Below are 22,569 nucleotides of genomic sequence, written 5' to 3'. Positions count from 1 at the left end.
CTCTCCAGTCCCTGAATTCGTCACCATTGTCTACGTTTTCTTTATTTACAAGGTAGTTTAAATTTCATCCACATCATTAAAATGACTATAAACATGGCAACCTCTATGAAGTTCACTTTTCTAAAATGCTATCCCACAGATTCCTCCCTAATCAAGTGGTAAAGATGCTCACAAAAAGCCACATCACATGGCAGGGCAATCAAGCACCACGGTAACATGCAAAGGATCTGCAGTGAGAATCCTGGAATCTGCAATTAGAGAGTTGGAAGGGACCTAGACATGATTCCAGCCCCACACCCTTAATTTATAAACGAGAAACTACAGTCTAGGAAGAAGAAAGGACACTCTGGAGGTAGGACAGCTATCATAGAGTGTGGGCAGGATTACATCTGGCTTTTATTTCAATGGCATCATTGATTCCATGTTATCAGGCTGAATCCACTTCACAGTGAACACAGCTCCATGCACCTGTGGCCTGCTTCCGGGGGTGTCAAGAGGAGCACACTGCCACTATCTGCTCCAGGGCAAAGGGGCTTTCACTCTTCACTCCATCTTGCTATCTGAACATTGGGAAGGATCAGAGTGCAAAGCAAACAAAGTTGTTTTAGATATTTTTTCATTGTTTTCAGATTTTTAAGAATATTGCATGTATGAGAACAAGGAAAGGGTTAATGCTCTTTTGCACTAGAAGTGCTATCACCTAACATGACTGGGGCACATAGTTAATATCTATGTATGGAACAGGCCAGCAGTTAGTTCAACCAAGAATGAAAAATGTTTCCTGCCTAATTATTTTGCTTTACTAAAGAACGTACCAGGCTTAGGGCCAGCGCGTTGGCTCACGCCTATAATCCCAGCACTTTGGGAGGCCAAGTCGGACAGATCACGAGTTCAGGAGATCCAGATCATCCTGGCTAACACGGTGAAACCCCGTCTCTACTAAAAATACAAAAAAATTAGCCAGGCATGGTGGTGGGCCCCTGTAGTCCCAGCTACTCAGGAGGCTGAGGCAGGAGAATGGTGTGAACCCGGGAGGTGGAGCTTGCAGTGAGCAGAGATCGTGTCACTGCACTCCAGCCTGGGCGACAGAGGTAGACTCCGTCACAAAAAAAAAAAAAAAAAAAAAAGAATGTACCAGGCTTAACAACAAAACAAAGAGAATAAAGATCAGCCTGCCTCGTATCCAACCACCAATGGGTGTCCCTGGGTATAAACACATGGAAATAAAAATATAGGAAATGCCTTAGTGAATGTGGTCAATTTTAAATGCTAGTGTTGATGTCAGACTTGGTAACAGTTCGTCTATTGCTAATTCATGCCAATTCCAAGATAATCATTTCATCTTTTTTTTTTTTTTTTTTTTTTTTTCCTGAGACAGGGTCTCACTTTGTCTTCCAGGCTGGAATGCAGTGGTGCGATCTAGACTCACTGCAACCTCTGCCTCCCAGATTTAAGCAATTCTCCTGCCTCAGCCTGCCCAGTAGCTAGCATTCCAGGAGCATGCCACCACACCTGGCTAATTTTTGTATTTTTAGTAGAGACGGGGTTTTGCCATGTTGGCCAGGCTGGTTTCGAACTCCCAGCCTCAAGTAATTTGCCCACCTGGGCCTCCCAAAATGCTAGGATTACAGTCATTAAGCCACCATGCCCAGCCAGAGATAATCATTTCACTCTTGTTCCAACTAAAGGGTCATGTACATCGACATTTTTTGAGTTAACAATCGCTATACCAACTTCAGGTAAATATTTGCACAACCTCTGCACTCACAACCTTCTGTCTGGACAGCCCAGGCTGACCTATATAAAAGAAGCCATATCCCAGCTCCACCACTCTCTCTGCAGTTTCTTCATCTGTGAAACTGATCTTGAAGGGCCAGAGTACTAATTGAGATAACACCTGGAAATCAATCAGCCCACCACCTGCGTGGAGGTGGCTGCTGTGATTGTGACCCAGGTTGGTCATTGTTGGCATGGTTGGTAGAGATGGTTGATCCATCCTTTTATTTTGGTTCTAATTTGGGTTTAATATCTAAGACATACAGCCAAGCTAATACAGGAACATCAGATCCTCTGAGCATTTTGACTCCAATGTTAAAATTCAGTTGCAGAATTAAAATCATATTTTTTTGTAGCTGAATAAACTTTGTAAACCTCAGTAAAAACAATACAATAAAAAACCTTTCAAAGGAACCCTATCAAAACAGAATTTTTTCACCTTTATCTGCCAAATGTTACTTCTTTCTCAATTTGTTTCAAAGTGTAAACTCTGGAAAATATACTTCTGAGTGATGTGATAATAGGATCATGTCGCAAAATAAAATGTAATGTCAATTTTTGCTTAATTAAATAGATTAACATTTAAGAAACTTTAAATAGACATTACCTAATAGTTTGTGAATAAGGCAGATGAGAAACATACTCTTTGCAACTTCAGAGATATCACTAAAAAATCAAACATTTATTACATATGACTAAAATATATTTAAAAGTTTATATATATAATCACATTAATTCATTTGAAATTTCAGAAATCACATTATTGTCTTATATAGAATTATAACCAGCTTCATGGGATACCAACCAAATGAACCATTGTTCTTCAAAGATATAGATATTAAAGAAAACACATTTTGGGCAGGAAAGATTTATACTAGCATTTCACTGTCATAACATTCAGGGCTTATTACTGAAATAACCTTATCTATAACAGTAAAATAATGTGTGTCTTAAAAATATGCAGTGTAGTCTCTTATTCATTATATTCAAAGTTTGCTTCGAGAGCTTGCAGAGCAGACATGAGTTCATACGTGAGCACATGACCACTATGGACAAAAGAATGGCGAACACAAAGACCTATTCCTGCTTTGTTTTATTAAGGTGGAAAAACGAACCTTCTAGAAGGATAAGCCAGCTTTTATAGAAATATGCAGCCTTCAACAATTCTGCAGAGGCTTACGTCTTCATTTTAGACATAAATAGCAAAAGTCACAGCTCTGTGGAGAGTGAGGGTATACAGAATAGTTTTCGGAAGCCATAGTCCTTCAAATTCTTTTCTGTCTTAGCAGGCATGTGACCTTGGGAGAAATCATCATCTTTCTTTGTAAAGTAAAAAAATTATATCTATCTGGCAATCTTGGTAAGAATTAAACAAGTTAATATATATAATGTATTTGTAAGATTATAAATCATTTATTTTTTACAGCATTCCTCTGCAATTTGTGTGTGTGGTGTGTTCATGTATAAAAGCTCCATCTTATTGAAAGACAGTCACTTAAGTTTGATGTGGATTCTCTGTCTTTGAGGGCATTCTAGCTAAGTATTATATTAAGTAATCAAAAATGAGTATTTTCAGATAAAATGATCAGTTTCCATAACATGTTCCTTAGGTATACATGAAAGTGAGTGAAATCTGTGGCTTGGAGTCCACTCACATGCTGGAAATATGTTTCATAAATAATTTAAGAATTAATGACATTACTGAAAAATTTCCAACACTCTACTTTGATTTTTAGCGGTCACATTAGTTAAATCTAACAGTCACAGTCAGTGATGGTGCTCATGTGATATCCTGGTCTGCAAAATGTTAAGCGCATGGATAGTTGTGGTTGAGTATGATGAAATACCCAGATTGACAGCCATAAGCAGAAAAAAATCTGTCAGGGTAAGACTCATCAACAACTATTTTTAAGAAGACTGTTAGAAATTTGTTATTTTTCCAAATTTGTCATTTTGTCATTTCTGTTTTAGTGGGTTTTTATCATCAAATCTTTATTTAAATTACGAGATACTGAAATGAGTCTCTGAATTTTAAAATAAGCATTAAATCTCTACTATGCATAGGGCCACCAGTGTCCTATGCAATTTCACACATCAATTCAGTTAGTCCTCACAAAGATGTTAGAAAAGCTTGTCTAAAAGAAATAGATTCTTCAGCAGCTTCAGTTTATTATTAGTTTCCCAAACACTGAAATGTACTATGAGAGATTCTTATTTTAATATGCTGTTATTATTTTAAGCTGTCTGTGTGTGGGGTAAGAAAGTGCCCGTGAGTCCCTGAGTTCTAATTCTGTTTCCTTAATTGCCAGACTATGCTGATATTGGATACAAATTTTAGTGCTTGTAATCTCAGCTTCTTTATGAGTAACATGGGAATAATACTAACTGCTCTGCCCAATTATAGCTTGTTGGAAGATGTTTCTGTAGGTGACTTGAAAATTCTAAGGAACTATACAAATGAAAGATATTGTTAAGCTGCTCCCTGTAATGCCTGTTAACAAGATTATTTGATGAAGACACTTTGTTAATTATAAGTGTTATATGAAGAAATTGTATTAATTCTAAGTATATAGCATTAATAAAATTACCATGACATATACCTTGATGATTTTATGAAGCAATTAAAATGTTTCTATAGATTATTAAAAATTAGCATATTATCTTTACCACCTTAGTATGACTAGTACAATTATATTTATGCAGTTAATCAGTAAAAAGCAAAATGAAAGATATAAAACAATATTATATGTAAGTGTAAATATGTGTGAACAAAAGAATTATGATTTTTAAAAGAATATGTACAAATAAAATGTATTGGACTGGGGAAATATGAATCATGTATAAAAAAATATGATTAATGAATGAATGAACACCAAGGCAAGAGTAGGGCCTTATGCAGACCAGACCGATCATTCCTTCATGATTCCTCACTGAGGAAGGTGACTCATGGAAACCTCGGCATCTGATGTCTAAACACAATAAATCAACAAAAAAGGGCTCCAGCATGTGGACCCAGTGCCTGCTGAAGAGCTGTTAACCCTCTGCTGCTGCCCCCTCGGACTCCTCTGTTCTCAGGATGCCCATGGGTGAAGAAGGGACTCCTGGCAAGTGGGACCTGGGGCTGCCACAGAGCCCTCCCAAGGACACAGACAGGACTGTGAGGCCACGGCTCCAGCAGGATGCTGGCTCCTGCGACTGTCAAAGACTTCAGCTCAGTTTTGGAGTTTCCTGTAAGTGATACATCATATGATGAACACAGGCTGCGAAGCTGGAGAGACCTGGGTCTGAGGCCAAGTCCCAACATATACTGGTTCTGTGACTATGGGCAAGACACTCAACCATGCAGAGCCTTCCCCTCTGAACACTGGGGAGAATGATGATCCAGACTCACAAGACTCTCACTATCTCTAAAGCTCTTAGCATAGGACTAACATACGGTAAATAATCAATTAGTAGGAAACACTGCTTATTATCATCTGTTAATACTAAGTGATATTTCCTCTTACTCATTCTCACAATGCTACTCTTTGAAAGCAAGGATGAATCTATGGATTCTCAGCCAGAATCAACTTAATCACTTAGGTCTGCATCCCCTCACTAGCAGATGACATTAGGCAAGGATGATACTGCTTTTGTCCCTGTTATTTTCAGAAGATTACAGATAATGGTGTAACATGCAAAACTGTTTCTTATTTAAATTAGTATCGATAACTGCCTATGTGAACAGTTGTACTTAATTATTTTAAAGTGCTCATGAATGCATTATTAATATTTTACTAACCATTAGAATACAATGTTTATCAACACAAAATGAGAAAAGTGTGACTTTGCCTTATTCTAGCATTATTAAATGAACTGAAGTAGGAATTAAGAAATGTGGGTGATGGTTCCAGCTTTTTCATTAATTAGCTGTGAGAGCCATGGTATGTCACCTGAGGCTTCAGTTTAGCTGGAAAGCATGCTACAAAGTACTACGGGGCCAGGCACAGTGGCTCACGCCTGTAATCTCAGCACTTTGGGAGGCTGAGGCAGGTGGATCACCTGAGGTCAGGAATTTGAGACCAGCCTGACCAATATGGTGAAACCCCATCTCTACTTCAAAAAAAAAAAAAATTAGCCTAGCATGGTGGCGTGCCCCTGTAGTCCCAGCTACTCAGGAGGCTGAGGCAGGAGAATCACTTGAACCTGGGAGGTGGAGGTTGCAGTGAGCCGAGATTGCACCACTGCACTCCAGCCTTGGTGACAGAGGGAGACTCTATCTCAAAAAAAAAAAAAAAAAAAAAAGAGTACTATGGAATCTAAAGTTTTCTCTAGCACTAAAAGAGCATGGCCTGAAATAGTTAGTTAATATTCGGGTCAAGAAAGAAAGAAATGTTAGAAAATAAATGAATAATCAATGACAGCAAGAGTACCTTATTGAAAAAAATGTATGTGTATATGCACTTATACATATCTTTAATTAATTAAATATACATAATCATTGAAAAATGAAACACTGCAAATACATTTGTATGTTTGATACTTGAGCATCCTATCATTTTTTTAATAAAAATGAATTAATTTACCATATTTGAATAAGTCAAAAAGAGAAAAACAAAGTGTAGTGCAGGTTTAAAAAAGACAAATAAATGTTTCCTTGTGTTTGCTCACTACTGATAACTTTGAGGAAATGATAATTCAGAAACATAAAGCAATCCAAAATACGAATCAAGATTAACTTAAATGTAATTTTTAAAATAATTCAGATAATGAAGAGAGCAGAACTAGCCACTTAGCTCTCTGTGTATAGTGCATATAACTAAATATATCACAACTTAACAGGCGTTCTTTCTGAGATATTGCTATTGACTTGAAATGATCACATTAGTTAAATGTTAAAATACCTTTTTAGAAAGCAGGCAATTCATCTAACTTGTCATTTGACTTGGATCTGGGACAAATTTCCTGTGTGAGATCGATCAGCATGTCTTCTTGCTCTCAGATTTCCTTATTATAATTATAAACCTTTGTGCTTTATAAAAGTTCAGGGTATTATGCTGGTGCCATCTCTGGTTTCTCAGAGACTTTCAACAACCAGCCTCGTTCTGGGACATGATAGGCATTGTTGCAAAATCAGGAATTCTTCAAGGAGAATAAATGTCTGCTGTGTTGAATTTTATGCTAGGTTCCCCAAGATCTGCACCTTTAACCCTCCCAGTATTTACCAGTGTTTAACACACAGTTGGTCCCAGGCAAATGCTGGTGCATTGACTTGATTGTTAGAGATAATCTTCCTAATCCTATATTCTATCCAGTCTCTCTAAACCCAGCTCCTTGTTCTGCTGTGAGGAGCAGCACCTGTCTTCCTTTGCCTGGGTGACTCAGAGATGCCCAGTCCATCTTCATCTCTGGACTCACCACAAGTAATTACTTAGTACTTCCCACCAACTGCAGAGCAATTTACTTAATTGGAATGTTTTCACACTTTTTCATCCCTGATAATCAACCTGCACAGATGAAAAAATTAGCTAGGGAATCACTATTATTAAATCAGTGATCTAAGTGCTTTTGTTATTCTAACTGAAAATTGTAATCATTTGTTTGAGACATATTTACTATCTGACCATCAGATAGATTCACTTATTTTGTCCATTTTAACTATGACCAAATATGTATTTTTTCACATAAGAATCTGTGAGCATTAAACTGGGTGATCCATATGACCTTATCCCTGAATATTAGATATTGGATATGCACATACAAATGGTTATGATTGCTATTAGTGTGCTATCATGGAAAATAGTTCATAGTCTTGATAGTCTGAGAATTGCTATGATAATAGTTTCAAAAACATTTAGGATACTTGTTCCCTATTTTTAATTTTAGTTTTTAGCAAAAAATCATTTGAAAAGCAAACAAAATTATTTCACCATATTTTTACACTTGTAATCATGTATAATATGTTCTAAGAAAAAGCCATCTCTACCTATAAAATACTGCATAAGATGCAATTGTATATTCCTGTGTGTCTCTCACACAGATCCATCAATGAACAATATTGCCAGCATTGGGAATAAGAATACTGAATGAATCAGGCCTAGGTTGAGTATTTTCTGTGACTATGAGGCAGTCACATCCTCCTATTTGGTTAGGATCTACAAACAGAGTAACTAGACTCAAAAGGTGCCACCTGCCTAGAATAATATTAGTATGAGATAATAAGACTTGCTCGTGGCTTATCCGGCAGTGTGCTAGAAATTTTCTGTCTATGAATGTGTAAAACAGCAGCAACAACTTGAGGCACATGGAAGTTCAATGTCCTAGGGTCAAAGCTGAGCTCTGAAACCGCCTTTGCACAAATTCTAACAGTGACAAAATTATGGCAATGGGGAGACCTGATCTAGTTAACCCCCTTCTTGCCCTTGACCTTCAAGTTGCCCTTAATCATTACTGGGCTTAGGCAAGCCAACCGTGAGAGACATCTAGTTTATAGTTTACATGATAATAGCCCTTCCCCAAAACTAAAGCTAATGAGAGACTACCAGGCTAGGAGAATAGAGGAGCCTAAATTCTGCTAAAATACAGACATAAATGATTGCTAGCCATTTGTCCAGAGGTCATGAGATATGCAACTTCCTCATGAATTCCAGCAGGTAACATCAGTATTGTAGAATCTAAGATTAGCCTTTTGAGATATCCAGGTTTTTTGCATGTTTGACTACCGATGGCTCCACTGGACCTGCCAACAGCTCCCGTAGCTCCACCCATAAGTAACTCAGCATGCAGAAGAATCATTTCCCACACCCCTATGATTACACCCCCAACCAATCAGCGGCAAGCACCCGTTGCCTAGCCACTCCCAGTCCTTCCCCTAAACTACCTTTGAAAAATCCCTAACCTATGAGCCTTCGATGAGACTGACTTGAACAATAACTTCATCTCTAATGTGGTGTGGCCGACCTTGAGTTAATTTAAACTCTTTAGAGCAAATACCATGTTTTTTGTTTTGTTTTTTTGCAGCGAGCAGGAAGAACCCATCGGGCAGTGACACAATCAGAAGAGCTACTGTGGCTTGTAGAAAGCCTGGCATACCCAGAACAACAGAATCCAACAAGACAGGAAAGTAACCAATAGGTCTATAGTCAGGGCCTAGGTTCTGAGTAAGCACACCACTAGCAACTCCTTTATTCTCCAGATGGAAAAAGTAGAATAGTTTACCAGAGTTATGAATACACGTGGGGAGACAATAGGTCCTTAAAGGGTTTGAAAGGCTTTTCAGCTTCTTCTGACTGTGATAGTAGTTAGTCAGACATGAGCAGAACAGGAGAGGACCCCCCGACCCCAGGAATGTCAGGCAATCATCAGGTGATGGTCAGGCAGTTGTTACACTGTCTCTCTAAAATAATTGGTTGTAGCAAGTGCCAGGGAAAGGCAGTCTCGCAATAGATAGAAACACCTGTAACTGGTGATCAGAAGCTTCCCAATATGATCTCAGGAGCTGGGTGAGTGGCCTCAAGCATGCGCACTAAGAGGCAAAATGGTGGAGTTTAACTGGTACATGACCTTCTTCTAGGAACATGCATACAACTCCAGTGAACACATTATGCCTATGACCCCTCCCAAGTGCTGACAGGCCACTGTGCATGTGGAACGCCAGTGTATAAAACCCCAAGTTAAAGGTCAAACCGTGCACTTGAATCTCTCAGGCTGCCGGCTTGCCCCTCTTCCAAATGTACTTCACTTTCTTTGGTTCCTGCTCTAAAACTTTTTAATAAACATTCACTCCTGCTCCGAGTCTCTGCCTCAGTCTCTTCCTCTGCCTTAAGCTCCTCGGCTGAATTCCTTCTTCTGAGGTAGCAAGAACTGAGGTTGCTGCAGACCTGTACAGATTCTTCCACTGCTAACATGACCCCAGTAAAGGTGCTGGTGACGTCTGATGTAACAGCTCAGTGAGAGGCTTCGCCTTTTCAGAACAGGCAGGGATCCCCTGACTGCAATTCCCAACCAATCCCCAAAACTGGCAAACTTGTTTTTTTTTAATTAAGCAAGCTTAATTTGTAAAATAGGCTGACTCTAGGATGGGACTATTTTTTATTGGCCAGTCACAAATGTCGCAAATACTTGAGTTCAGTTTGACACTATTGCTATTTATCTAGGGCTGTTTTATATGCTTAGGAAGCTAAAAATTTGTAGAAAGTTACATTTTCTTCTTATCACTTGTAAGGTGTCAGCAGCTATCAATGATTCATCTGCATATTGAATCAGCATGAAACTCTAAGGTGAGGAAAATGACTTTAAGTTCTCTTGAACAGTAAATGTCTAGAGAATATAGTAGGTGAATCTCTAAATCCTGAGGAACCCATTGCCACAAATATTGAAAGCTGCCACAGGTAAATGTAAGGATGAACCTTGATTTCTCATGTAAAAGTACAGAAAAAAACCTGAACAAAAGTCTAATGCAGAAAAATACTTAGTTGGCATAGGTATTGTAATTAAAATAGTAGCCAGGTCAGGTAGCACAAGCACAGGTACCAGAAGAATCAGAAACATACTTATTTCTATAAGATCCTGTACAAATCTATAAACAGGTCCATCTTCCCTGTCATATTTTCCTTCCTTTTTCACAGGTAATGTAGAAGTATTACAAACTGAATGCCCTTTATTACAGCTCATTTTCCTAATTAAAAAATGTATAGATTATATTTCTTACAATTGGGCTATTCCATGTTGTAAGCTATAATTATAGGATTGATACATTTTACTAAAATATTTGTTCCTGGGATTCAGAAAAATGGATCTACTTCTTGTCAATTGATCTATTCCAGTGCAAGGTGAGATTGCCACTCACCACTGCCCCCATTGGTTTCAGAAGGCAAATCTTTACCTTATCATCAGGTGCCTTGACTCCCAGGGCTCCAAAATCATTTCACCCAGAATACAGAATGGGTGGGAGGCATTAGTTTACACAGCGAGTCCCTTTCCAACAAATAGTTAGGTGCATCAGGAGACTAGATAAAAGCATGTTTCTTTTACAAGAGATCTATTTGCAGAATAATTTCAGAGCCGCAAGAACAGACAGAAGGTTGTCCGGAGATATCCAAAACATTAAAACAAAAAAAAGGTCGGAAGAAATTACAGAATACATGGCTCCAGGGTTCACAAAAAAAAAAAAACACAAAAACAAACAAACAAACAAAAAAACACGAGAAGATTAAGATGAGGAAAAGAAACAGACATATAAAGCTCTCTGCTTCCCAACTCAAAGTGTGCATTATGTCAATTTTGCACACTAGTTTGTACCGTTTGCCAATTATTTCTCATCCAGTTTCTCAGGAGAAAAATCTCCTAGAGAAGATAATAAAGCTTCAGACTCAGGTTGAATCCTTTGCGTCTTCCTTAATTTCTTCAGCATCCCCTTTCTGAATATCCTGGTTTCTTACATCAGTGATACATCAACTTTCCATTAGAGCATTCCTTTTTGTTTGTTGTTGGCTCACAATAAAGTCTGTCCTATCTGTGAATAATTCTAACTGGGCAGCTAACACTGCAGTCTTAAGTTCTTCCCCACATTTTCCCAAAATGGATTGCTGGCACCAACTGTCCGCCCTTGCCATCGAACTACTTTTTCTCCTGACAATTGCTGGCAGGGAAATTCCTGGCAAAAAGCCTGCTTAAAAGGTAGAGGACCAAGGATATATTCTGATCTTCCCTTGGATTGAGCCCCAAAAATTTATAAACTGCTTCAGTGCACTGCTGATGAAAAGCAACAGGGACACACCTGCCTCTTGAGTGCGTTATTGTAGCACTGCTAGAGGTCACCATATGCAGAGAGGCTCCAAGGACTGCCATCAGCCATCCCTCACACTGAGTTACGGAAAGACGTGGACGGCTGGTTTCCTGACATGGCACTCCCTGATGAGGGAGTTATAATTTGGCCTCTATCACACCTGTTCCACTAGTTGAGCAAGTCAGCCAGAGGCAACACATCACACAGCAGCCAGTTTATATCCTCATGTGTGTAGCTATACGTTGAAAAAATGCTGCAGAGCACTTCTGCAAATTTGTGTGAATCTTCCCAGAGCAATAGAAAAAAATCTCTTAAGAGAAGTATATCAACTTGGGGGAAGGCAATATGGATTCTGGCATTTGTGTCACTGCAGTTGCAAAGGGATAGGGCTGATTTTCATCAAGAAATGAAAAATAAGTTGGTTTGTATGGCACTGTAGTTTCAGTCCCTGTTATGCCATAGTAATTTGACTCCCTCCATTTCTTCTAAGTTGTTAAGGCAATCAACCATTCAGCAACCCAAAACCTTTATTCTAGGATACAATCTCTTACCCAAATTCTCACTGACTCTTTGATCTTTCTTCTGAGTAATTTATAGATGTTTAGTTGTGTTTTGCATATTCAGTTTAGAGGGAATCACAGAGATGGGATCAGAACTAGGGCATCCAATATCAGGATATTCTAATAAAGCTAACAATTTGCTCCTTCTAAAGGGAATTCATCCCAGGTTTCCAATTCATCCAAGAGACCATTACCTCCCTCCTCTGAGATCCCAGATTGAGCAAAGAAGGGTGAGGAGAAGCTGAGGAAACAAAAGGAATGACAGCAGAGAAGAAATCAGAAGCTGGAGGAAGAAAAAGAGCTTTCAGATTCTTACTCTATTCTTCCAATTTCTTAATTCACTCTTTTTGGTTTTTCTTTTGTTTATTCCTGACTACTTCATCTCAGGAATATAAATTATCTGTTTATTTGGGATTTTTTTTTTCCTTAAAATCTCCGTGCATACACTAATTTGTCTACCTCAAAAGAGCCTTTCTCGGCCGGGCACGGTGGCTCATGCCTGTAATCCCAGCACTTTGGGAGGCAGAGGCGGGCAGATCACGATCGAGACCATCCTGGCTAACACGGTGAAACCCTGTCTCTACTAAAAGTACATAAAAATTCGCAGGGCATGGTGGCAGGCACCTGCAGTCCCAGCTACTCAGGAGGCCGAGGCAGGAGAATGACATGAAGCCGGGAGGCGGAGCTTGCAGTGAGCCCAGATGGCTCCACGGCACGGCACTCCAGCCTGGGCAACAGAGTGAGCCTCCGTCTCAGGGAAAAAAAAAAAAAAAAGCCTTTCTCTGGCCATTGCAAAGCAGAATTTTCAGAAGTTTACCCATTCTAAACATAATAGAGTGAAATAACCCTTCTAAGAGAAAGACCTGCCAGCAACATTCTGGACTTCCCATATTTTTCTGCCATTAAAACCTATGCTGAATCATATAGGACCTGTGAGCCTGTATTACACATTTTGCTCAATAATAACTCCAAATTTGTAGTAAGGGTTTGAAATTTTCCCCAGGAACCCAATCCTGCTGAGCCAAAGTAGATAATGGGAGACTTTTAAGCAAACAGTCGGGGTCTCTTACCTAATCCAAGAGGCCACATTTTATGTTAAGTGTGTTTTATCACAATAAAATGACTTTTTAAGAAGGTGGACACAAATCTTCCCACAAATTAACAAATAGAAGCACTCACTCAAGAAATCCCATCTTCATCACCAAATTGTTGGGGGGAAAATCAATACCCAAAGAAACATGCCAATTCACAAATACAGAATTAGTTTATTTTATTATCGGGCAAAACAAATAACCTGAATGTATGTGGACAGGCAGAAAGTGGCTACAAAGCTGTAATGAATATTCAGCTCCATTTATATGAAATTAATGTTGCAGTTGTTACACATCATCCTATCTTTAGAAAATAGCAGATGTTCAATTTGCACCAGTAATTACAGTGAGCTTACTCTGATGTTCTGTTTTACATACTTCTGTATCAGGCTTGCTCTGATGTTAAGTTCCTCAGAATTCTTTATCAGGATCTATGGTTGTCCCAATAGGGCATTAGTACCTATGATTAGTCACGTCTTTCAATATTCCTCAGCAAGGCTACATTGAACGCAAGTTCAGTTTCCCCACTGCATGAATCCTCCGGGTTCAGCTGGGTGTGCTTTTCATGTGAGCGCTCACCTTCCCACAGCGATTATGCAAAAACCATGCCTCTTAACATCATACCTCTGTAAGTGATGTGATTATTTAAAATGAAGTGACTGTTAATCAAAATCATATTCATACAGAGCTTCTATTTGCTGAAAATTTAAAGTTTGGTGGGGGTTTTTGACTTTAAATGTCTCTCATTCGTTCTGAATGTAATAATTTGCTTAATTGTATGTCTTTCTTGGAATTTATTTAATCAATTAGTACCGTGTGTCTGAGTATGTAAAGAGTATGCTAATGACATTTTAGAGGAAATCAAATAGATTAAGAAATTAAAGGGATGCTTCAATACTGTGAATATTGATGACAAATAAGAAAGATAAGTAATCAGAGAGAAAAAAAGGGAAAATGCCTTGGACTAAAAAATAGAAACACCAGAGGCAAATAAGCCATATTTAACGAGGTTAGGTAATATGCGTGTTCTACAGAACTTATTTTAAATATTGTTCTTATATTCAGTCATTTCACCTGGCACAAATATGCCTTTTGTACTAAAGGAAGACGGTTTCCTTCATATTTACACTTTCGCATTATAATCAATGTGTCACCTTTTTTTCAATAAATATGGTTGGCCTTCTGTATCGGAAGTCTCTACAAGGCTGACTGTGGGACTTAAGTATGAGCAGATTCTGGTACCCGAGGGGGTCCTGGAACCAATCCCTTGCAGGGAGATGACTGTAAATGTTTTTGAGATTGAAAATATTAATATGTGCTTAAAAATGTGAACGAGGAAATGTGTTAACATCTTCATTGACCATTAAATTTTGGTTGAATAGCATATGCCATGTCTCATCTAATTAATTTGAAATAAGTTCAGATCACAAGAAAAAAGGAAAATTGGTTAAAAGAACAAGACCTGTCTTGAGCAAATACTCCATTTCCCCAGTAATATTACTGCAGTAACAATCTATCTCGAATCACTTTAACTTGGCCCAAATGCCAATTGCTGAAAATTTAATCATTTCCCAATCAGGAATGATGCATTTATCAACCAAATTTCAAATCAGTTATTATTCTCCCCAAACCTAGTTTTGAGAACTTCAGTTTGGGTTTTTCCTAAGAGGATGACTGTCCATTTCAATGCTGAGAAACAATCCAGAAAGAGTGAATGATAACCATCCCCATTCAAAATTTTCTCATCAAATTAGAATTTTAAAATATATTTTAGACTACGTTAATCAGGGAAATATGTCGATTATCACAGAAGTTTGGCATTTTTACATAAAATAATGCTTAGCATTTACAAGAAATATCAATTTTGCATTCAGAAAAAAAATTAATTTAAATAGAATCCAGCCATATACATCTGAAATTTGTTGAAATCAAATGGCTAACCTCCACCAAATTGTTTTCAAGCTTTTTTAGAAGTTTTAGTAAATAAATTAAAAATTTTTTTGGCATTTAAATGAGTCGGCAATATTGCTAAACCAAAATGACGAGAGCTACGTAATTAACAATAAATTCAAGACGAATGCTTACTATGCATGAAAAGTTAAATGTTGAGCTGGAGAGAAAAGAAAAATAAATATATATCTGAAAAGCAAACTGAAGTAAGCATGAGGCATTCTGTCCTTGTTTCTGCCCTGTCAGGTGTAGGGCACATCCTCAGGAATCCAGAAAGCTGAGACCTCAGGGTGACTAATTTTCTGCAGGAGGTCAATTCCCTGAAAGATGCTCAGCTGACTCCCAAAGGGATAGAAATAAAATGTACCTGACTAAGTAATTAAACAAAAAAGTTCCCATTTTTAATATGTCAGTTTGTGTTTTATTATACGGAGATAAATATGTTGCTTTTTCATTTGTTTCCATCAGTGCACAATTATAAGTCCACATTTTGAGGACCTTCTGTTTATTTCCTTTTATTGTTTGTTTTTAGCAGAGAACAACAAAAAACAAAATATGGTTCACAGTCTTACCAGTCAGATAACCCTTGTTGACATACAAAATAAATGTATTAATAAACCAACAAAGTATGATCACATACACATTCTTTTTTTTTTTTTTTTTCAGATGGAGTCTTGCTCTGTTGCCCAGGCTGGAGTGCAGTGGTGCAATCTCGGCTCACCACAACCTCTGCCTCCTGGGTTCAAAAGATTCTCCTGCTTCAGCCTCCTGAGTAGCTAGGACTACAGGCACGTGCCACTATGCCCAGCTAATTATTGTATTTTTAGTAGAGACACGGTTTTACCATGTTGGCCAGGCTGGTCTTGAACTCCTGACCTCGTGATCTGCCCGCCTTGGCCTCCCAAAGTTCTGGGATTACAGGTGTGAGCCACCGCACCAGGCACATAAACATTCTTGGTTAGAAAATTGAAATAAGGCCAGGTGCAGTGGCTCACGCCTGTAATCCCAGCCCTTTGGGAGGCTGAGGCGGGTGGATCACGAGGTCACGAGGAGATCAAGACCATCCTGGCTAACACAGTGAAACCCCGTCTCTACTAAAAAAATACAAAAAATCAGCCGGGTGTGGTGGTGGGCGCCTGTAGTCCCAGCTACTGGGGAGGCTGAGACAGGAGAATGGCGTGAACCCGGGAGGCGGAGCTTGCAGTGAGCTAAGATTGCGCCACTGCACTCCAGCCTGGGCGACAGAGCGAGACTCTGTCTCCAAAAAAAAAAAGAAAAAGAAAAAAAAAGAAGACTGAAATAAAAGTTAAGCTAAAAAATGATAGCCACTCTTTCACTGAACCCCAAAAGTAACCACTCTTGAAGAAAAGATGAAAATTGTGATCATCTTTTCTTAGTCCGTATTTTCTTTTAGAATAGCCTGCTCATCTTTAGCCACGCTGTGTTGCTCTCTCACCCATTTCCCCAAGGGTGTTGTGTGGTCGCTGTCTCCCATGACACTCAGGCACACCAGCGATGCCGAGGATGGGGGCAGCTTTGTACAGACCTTCCCCTTTGGCTCTGGGTCTGTGTGTGCTCCTGGCACTTCCTCCCTCCTTACCTGGGTTCCTACTCTGGAATCTGAAGCTTGCAGACTGGTTCTCTCCAACTTAAGGGTGAGGGGCAGGGGCATTTAATTAAATGGCTTGTGCCAGGTTCCTTCCATCTGGTCTGCCCTTATCCCATCCAGTGTTGGTGCCCTCAGGCTGCAAAGATCCTCACCAGCCCAGTGCGACTCCTGAGAAAGCTGGCCTGGGCCCCTCACTGGACACCACCCTTCCCCCACCTGCAGCTGTCTCTCCTGCCCGGAGAAGGGAGTGAGAAAGAGATACAGAGAGATAGAGAGATACAGAGATACAGAGATACAGAGAGAGAGAGAGAGAGAGAGAGAGAGAGAGAGGTGTGCTATGATTTAGGCTCTGTATTAGGACTGACCAAGGGGACCACATAGGGTTCTCAGCCTCTTTCAAGGCCCAAGGATCCCTCAGAAGACACTTCTTCACTCTACCTTCAATCTTTCATTTGCAAAATTCTCTCTCCAGGTTTGAGTCTCTTTATCTCTAGGTTTGAATCTTCTGATCGATTTTTCTCTCATCTTCTCCCCTTTCAGTACAGAATCACCAAAATATCCTTTTCATGATTTTTTTTAAACCAACTCTTCCTGATTGGTTCAGGATGTGCTTCTACTATATGAAAACTTTTAAATCACCTCTATAAACTGCCTCCACCTTCTTTTCTTGCATTACCTACATTCGGAGACTGTTTAATATCATCTCCTGCACCCTGTACTTTGCATTCTTTTCTCTACGAGAGTGTCCGTGGACACTGGATTAGCAGCAGTTCTGAATTAAAGCCACTGCGTCTCGACTCAGCTTCAATCCACATTAATTCTGGATCTCCCACTGACGGTGATATTTGCTGTATAACTGCACTTTCATTCACAGATGCCAAAAGAAGGTTTGGCCAGGAGCTGTGTCCAAATTTACTGTTCTAAATTTGAGACAGAGGGTTTGATGATAAGATGAAAATATGGAACAAGACAGCGCTGAATTTTTAAAACTGTGACTTCCACAGAGTCCAAAATGTGTGGCTGGCTGCTGTATGTTTGGGATAAAATACGTAATTAGCTCTTATATATACATAAATAACTCTCAGAGGCATTAATTCTATCTTTATTTAGCCCATGTCAGTATGAGTAAACAGTGACGTTTACACACGTTGCCTACTATGCCTCCATTTTCCCATATGTCTTCATGAAAATAAAATGTGATAAATGTAAAACATTTCAGACAGTGCTTCACATGTAAGCATTTACTCAGTACGTTTCCTCTCTTTTTTCTCCTTTTCTGTGTGAATTCTCTTTCCATTCCAAGTCTGGCTGGATGAAGATTATTTTCAGAAAATGGGACTTGGAGCTATAATGTCACTGAACTCAAATACAATTTGAAGAAAAATTTTCCTTTGCCATTTTAGGTAAAGCAACAGAATCATGTCTGGAAGCTGCAGGTGGATCTGAAGCTTGTCTGAGAGCAGGCGGAGGCGGCCGTGTCGGATGGATGGTGAGTTTGTGCGAACGGGGCCTGCCCAAATGCTCCACCTTTATTAGTATCTCCCAGGAGCCCCGCCTGCATGACGCCTTTTTTTCTGGTTACAAATCTCTTAGTAGATTTATTCCCCCTTACACACCTTTCCAAAGGGATTTTATGGCCTTCACAGTTTACCTTTCTGCCATTTAACACTATAGCTTTAAAATAATTATTTGTATCACTTATCCAAAATATATGTTATTTCAGTATCTTAAGCTTTGAACTCGCAGGTCTAAGACTGAAACCCACGGCCTACACTGGCTCCTTCTAAAAGCTAATGATTGCATTCTGTTCCATCTTCACTTAAAATTCACAGAGAGAATGTAGCTCCCCATGATAATGGCTGAGGTACATGAAATATTACTGTTTAGAAACAAATGGCCTCACATGGAGGGGATAATGGTAGACAAAGAGAAGCATTTGGGTGAATCGTTTATACAGATAATGTAGCAAATTTTGTTCAGAGAATAATTTATGGGTACATATGTGGATTAATTTCAAAAGGAATCTATTTTCTGCAAATATTTATTTTGAAGTTACGTGTTGAGGCTTATTAATCATTAATATGGCACAAAAGAACGTGGAAAACAGTGGACTTGTCTGGCTAGGTGTCAGGCACTCCGCCTTAGTCTGCTGAGGCTGCCATAACAAAATACTGCAGACTGGGAGGTTTAAATAATAGACACTTATTCTCGCACAGCTCTGGAGGCTGGGAAGGCCAAGACCAGGGTGCCAGATGAGGGCTTTCTTCCTGGCTTGTGGACGACCACCTTCTCACTGTGTCCTCACATGGCAGTGCTCTCTCTCTCTCTCTCCCCCTCTCTTCCTATAAGACCACCATCCTACAGGATTAGGGCCCTACTCTTATGACCTTATTTAACCTTAATTACTTCCTGAAAGGCCCTGTCTTCAGATATAGTCACATTCAGGGTTAAGGCTTCAACATATAAATTCTGGAGGAACAGAATTCTGTCCATACAGCACTCCATGTGAATGACTTTTCTGAGAAAAATATCAAAAAAGACAAAAACTAAGTACTGTGTCTATAAAAACAAATATCAAAATCTGTTTCTCAGTGCAAACTTTCTGAAGTTAGGCTTTACAAAAGAATCACCTTCCCATTAATAATGGTCATTACTGTTGGTTAATACTCTTGAAAACTAATCTTACCCAATTTGACTTACTGAAGGCAATTTTGAGATAAAATCTCATCCATCTTTGAGCAATAAACTAGAAGCAAACAAATATAAGTGAAAAGCTAATTTAGCTTATACAAATTGAAAAGTAATATAAACTGTCTCTTGCTGATCAAAGTGGTACCTACGTATTTTACTGGTACATATGTGCCAGAAAAATACATATATGTATTACATGTCTATCATGACTCTGTATTTTCACTCCAATCATGACTTTCACAGAGGCTAATTGTGTTTTATATTTGTATACACTATGATGTACTTCTCATCAAAATTAGGAAAAAACCTACTAAATCCTCAAGTCTACACAAAGAATTCCAAATTGTTCTGAGAAATATTATCTTTTAGTTGATATTATTTTCAAATATCAGAATCTTCAGTAGCCATTTAACAATGATCCTCATAAGTTGTGAGTAATTTTAGTCTGAATCACCATGAAATGAAGGATGAGAGTGCTGCCTGTTTGAGCAGCACTGCAAATATGATCAGGCTGCCTGAATCACAGCCACGGCATGGCTGACTAACCTACCATGTTCGATTTTCCAAGCAGCATGCCTAGCAAAGAGGTTTTAAATTTACTTCTAAAATGATGCTGTCTCTACTTTGGGGTAGTTTAAAAAATTATAGATACATGGAAAAATACCAATATACAATGATACCTGGTAGAGATAATGTTTTTAATGAAATGCCGAAGAACTGGCTACAGTGCCGGTCTCAGTTATGTGACACCACATATCAACTTTCTAACACATGTCAGAAAATGGTGCAGGTTGATTATTTCTACTGATCTTATTATTTGTTAGAAACATAACCATAAACAGCTGGCCTGCATTTTTTCTTCTATTTCTATATATTGTCTATCTTTCTATGTATACATAATCTACCTATTTATCTATATGTATGTATGTATAGATGTATTTATCTATCTATCTCTCATCTATACATAATAACTCTCCTTCTTAGAGTGAACCATGTGGAACTTCCAACCCTTCTTTCCTGTACTCCTGAATGCCTTCAGCACCTCTCCCCAGGAAAGAGAAATATAAAGCCACTGCTTCTGCTTTTCCCACACTCACTAACTTTAAACCTTTTACGATTTGACTTTTTTCCTCACAATTCTGATACTGATGTTGCAGTGATCACCAATATCACTCCAACAAGCCTGACCCCTTTTCCTCAGTTCTCAGTCTCCACTGCCCTTGGTTTACAAGACCCCAAAACTCCGAGCACTCCCTCTCTGGTTCCATCTCCCACACCCTTCCCACGTGTTTGCTGACTTCCAGTCACAATGAACCTTTTTATTCCCCTAAATCTCTCAAGCTGGTCCCTGTTTCCAAGGCTTTCCTCTTCCTGTCTCTTGTGTCATAATGTTCCTCCCCCAGATCTTCTCTGTTTGGCTCCTTCTACCACTCAATTTTCAGACTGAGTATCACTTCTTCAGTTTGACCTTCTCTGTTCCGTCCCCCTAGGATTACTGTCCCTTCAAGCCCCCATCCATTCACTCTACATCATGACTCCTTTTATAATTGCTGTTGCAATTGTTGAATAGTTGTTTATGGACCATCTCTCACCATTATCTTCTCTCATGGTATGCTCTGAACCCCCAGTGCCTAGCACAATGCCTGGTACCTTGTGGGTTATAAGATATAATTAAACTAAGGTTCGTAAAATTGTAGCTGCTATCTTCCACCTTCGTCTCCAGATGTGCTTACTTAGTAAACCCAGTGAATATCTAACTGGAATTCTAGATGGTGTGTGGATGATTCAGAACTTACTCTTCTAAACATTTCTCCCCTATACCTCAGAATGCTTACATGGTCCTATTTATAACTCTGGAGTACATTTTTGAGTTTCTAAATAGATGTAAAAATCGGAATTCTGGGATTTTGGAATCAAAGCGTTCTTGGGACCTCTTTACCCAAGGCTCCTCCGGGCTAGCTCCTCCCACCACAGTAATCCCATAAGGCAGTTATTCTTTACCATTTTACAGATTAGCAAGTGAGCTCACCAAGGTTCCACCAGGCTGACTTCTCCTATGATTCAATTTTCAGATCAGACGCCACCTTTCAGTATGGCCTGCTCAGAGTTGAGCAGCCTGTCAATGACAGAGCTGGATTCTCACCCAGATCTGCCTAACCTCAGGTTCCTAACTATTTTAAGATAAAATCACTCAGAAGATCCTGGGGGTTAATAATAAAGACTCTGGAACCACTCACTAAAGGTGGGACTTTGGACAAAAATCCTTCAGTGCCTCAGTTTCCTCATCCATAAAATTATGAAAATAGTATATATTTCAGTGATGGTGTGAGGAACAGTGCCTGACACATAGTACACACAAAGTGTTTATTATCATTATTTTTAATTACTTACATATTTTTTATTGTTTTAGAGACAGGGTTTAATTCTATCACCCAGGCTGGAATGCAGCAACACAATCATACCTCAGTGCAGCTTTGAACTCCTGGGCTTAAGCTATCCTTCCGCATTAGCCTCCTGAGCAGCTGGGACTACAGGTGCGTGCCACTATGCCCAGCTAATTTTAATTTTTTGTTGTTGTTCTTGAGATGAGGTCTTGCTATGTTGCCCTGGTTGGTCTAAAACTCCTGACCTCGGAGTTCGAGACCAGCCTGGCCAATATAGTGAAACCACATCTCTACTAAAAATACAAAAATTAGCTGGGCGTGGTGGCGCATGCCTGTAGTCCCAGCTACTCGGGAGGCTGAGGCAGGAGAATCGCTTGAACCCGGGAGGCAGAGGTTGCGGTGAGCCAAGATCGCACCACTGCACTCCAGCCTGGGCATCACAGGGAGACTCCGTCTCAAAAAACAAAACAAATGAAACTCCTGACCTCAAGCACTCCTCCCATTTTGGTTTCTGAAAGCATGGGACTACAGGCATGAGCAATCCTAACAGCCTATGTATTTATGTACATGAATGCATCCTTGTAAAAATTCAAATATCTAAATATATGGAATAAAATGAGTAAGTCATCTTTTGCCAATCTGTCCTCCTCCCTAGAATAACCAGATCAGTGAATGCACTTTGAGTTCTTTAACATTATATTCACACGTATTTTATTTTTGCACAGTGCACGTTTTCTCCAAC

At 39.2% G+C, this 22,569-nt stretch overlaps 1 protein-coding gene across 15 annotated transcripts in view; it reads right to left on the bottom strand.

Moving 5' to 3' along the window:
- The window catches only part of CNTNAP3 (contactin associated protein-like 3), a 237,260-nt gene that overhangs the window by 124,301 nt on the left and 90,390 nt on the right, over positions 1 to 22,569 (bottom strand). The window lies entirely within an intron of this gene.

This window comes from Pan troglodytes, chromosome 11, assembly GCF_028858775.2.
Source record: "Pan troglodytes isolate AG18354 chromosome 11, NHGRI_mPanTro3-v2.0_pri, whole genome shotgun sequence".
In the NCBI taxonomy this organism is placed as follows: Eukaryota; Metazoa; Chordata; class Mammalia; order Primates; family Hominidae; genus Pan; species Pan troglodytes.
The sequence above is the reverse complement of the archived record's forward strand: the minus strand, read 5'-3'. Positions and strand labels throughout refer to the sequence as shown.